Below are 3246 nucleotides of genomic sequence, written 5' to 3' on the forward strand. Positions count from 1 at the left end.
GAAAACAATCATCAACAAAAATCATCAATGATTCAAATCACCCTAAGCAAAAAGCCGATTTCATTTTCCAAAAGCAGCCTGGCCCACTCTCAGAATCCTTACTTTAAATTTTTTCTTCGTTTTTTTTCATGCCTGTGTTATAGAAGTTGCTACCATGGTATTTTCTTCAACTGCTAAACTAAATTTTACCCTGGCAATCAGTCTAAGAACTGAAGCATTCGAAGTCTTCCACGCTTCTGGACACTGTTACCGAAATCAGCTCAACTTCTCCAGACATTCTTCTGCCACTTTAATGACATTCACTTTGCCTTCCCATTCCATCAGGTCCTTTCACTTCCTTTAAACAGTGGACCATTATATGCAGCTTTCTCGCCATAAACACGACAACTGATAGACACTTCCACTTACCAACACCCCGTCGACACACGGCTGCAACCTTAGGTCTCAATACACCATTTTTTCTAAATTTAAGTGACTTACGCACCGTAGGGAAATTAGAATTTAATCAACTTTCGTTCGTGCAGGAGAAATAAAGTTATTTCCATTGGCCCTCAGTAAGAGGATTCTTCTTTGTTCTGAGATGCGGCCTCTTCAAGGGTTTCAGACTTGCGAACTTTTGTCACAGAGCCTAAGCCAGTAAAGTCAAAGCCATATTGCTAACTATCTCATCAATGACAGTGTCCTGCAAACAAACGTGATTAATGAATATCGTAAGAATAATAGGATGCATATGTAAGAAACTGGTAATGGTGTGATAAAGAAGGAAATTATTATTTCAAATTTCATGCTCTTCGCGACCAATATAATTGCATATGTTTATGGTATCTTTATTCACAACTTCTTGATTACACATTAAATAAATTCGAAAATAAAGCCTAAGTAAATGAAACACAGTTTTTTTTAGTAAATTTAATGTAACATTAAATACAACCCAACATTATATTCCTTTATTCAGTATGTATTCGATCACATAGACGATACTAATATTTATTTGCAAGGGAATGTAAGACTTACCTAAACATATTCTCTTTAAAAAGGTGCAATGGAAATTTTTGATAACCAAATACACTGGGAAATATAGATAGTCAATTTTATAAATAAAATTTGCATTGTATTTTCAGTTTTTTTTTTTTTACTCCTTCCTTTCGAGAATTAATTTTTTGTCTGTAAATTTATGAGGAGAATCTAAAGCCAGTTGCAATCTCAAGATGTACCCTTTCTTACTTTACGGGAATTCACTACTTTCCTTAGGGGCAAAAGAAACTATGATCACGTTGCACATTTTTCTAATTGTCTTAGAAGCTTACGAGAATTAAAAGTAAATATTTTTTGGCATTTACATTTTGCAGGAATAAAAAAAAAATATTCTCCACTGGTTCCCATTTTACTGCACATGGAACGATGAATTCTAAAAAGAGAGTGTTGATGTTAATAAACAGAAATTTAGAATATCGTTGACATGACGTAAAATAACAAAAATCTGCATGTAGTAACTGTTATGCTTGCGCTGGTATTAAAAGGATTGCGGTGAAGGGTGTCTAATCTTCTATTGATCTGATTCTTGATTGTTTTATACGCGCTCACGCATACTCATTTATATATACTGTATATATATATATATATATATATATATATATATATATATATATATATATATATATATATATCTATATATATATATATATATATATATATATATATATATATATATATATATATATATATATATATATATATATATATATATATATATATATATATATATATTATATATATATATATATATATATATATATATATATATATATATATATATATATATATATATATATATATATATATATATATATATATATATATATATATATATATATATATATATATATATATATATATATATATATATATATATATATATATATATATATATATATATATATATATATATATATATATATATATATATATATATATATATATATATATATATATATATATATATATATATATATATATATATATATATATATATATATATATATATATATATATATATATATATATATATATATATATATATATATATATGATATTTATCACATCACCATGATTCATATTTGTTACAATCAGAAAGCTACAAACGTCCTTTTAATATCCAATTCACTCTACCTCAGAAGTAATATATTTTCATATATGTTACCGAAGGGGAATTTTTAGTTAATAATAAGTCCACCGTCCCCTGGGGTCGAACCAGCGACGGACGAGGAATCAGGACTACAGTGACACACTAACCAGTCGGCCACAAGAGAGGGTATAAGTGAATACCATCTCCCATCAACCCATTCGAACTCAGGTGTTTTATGTTTGGAGACGATATATATATATATATATATATATATATATATATATATATATATATATATATATATATATATATATATATATATATATATATATATAATATATATATATATATATATATATATATATATATATTTATATATATATATATATATATATATATATATATATATATATATATATATATATATATATATATATATATATATATATATATATATATATATATATATATATATATATATATATATATATATATATATATCTATATATATATATATATATATATATATATATATATATATATATATATATATATATATATATATATATATATATATATATATATATATATATATATATATATATATATATATATATATATATATATATATATATATATATATATATATATATATATATATATTATATATATATATATATATATATAATATATATATATATATATATATTTTATAATAACATATATATATATGAATGTCTCTTCCTGTAATACAAGTAATTGAATATAAGAAGGCCCATAAAACACTATTTAAACATTTGCAACCATATATTTCAGGCACTTGCTTTGTGCCCCTGTTCAGAGAATATGGACAGATGAAATGTTACAAGGGTATATATAGAGCATATATAGGTGTGGCATTAAGTCTCCGATGGTATGCCGGTGACCGTTCCCACAAGAAGGAGGAGAATAACCAATTCCTAGTGGTTATTCTCCTCCTTAGGGAACGGTCACCGGCATACCATCGGAGACTAATGCCACACCTATATATGCCTGTATATACCCTTGTAATTTCCATATTCTACCAGTGAACAGGGGCACAGAAGCACATATATGGTTGCAATGTTTAAAAGTGTTTTATG

The sequence above is a fragment of the Macrobrachium rosenbergii genome, chromosome 12, assembly GCF_040412425.1.
Source record: "Macrobrachium rosenbergii isolate ZJJX-2024 chromosome 12, ASM4041242v1, whole genome shotgun sequence".
NCBI lineage: Eukaryota > Metazoa > Arthropoda > Malacostraca > Decapoda > Palaemonidae > Macrobrachium > Macrobrachium rosenbergii.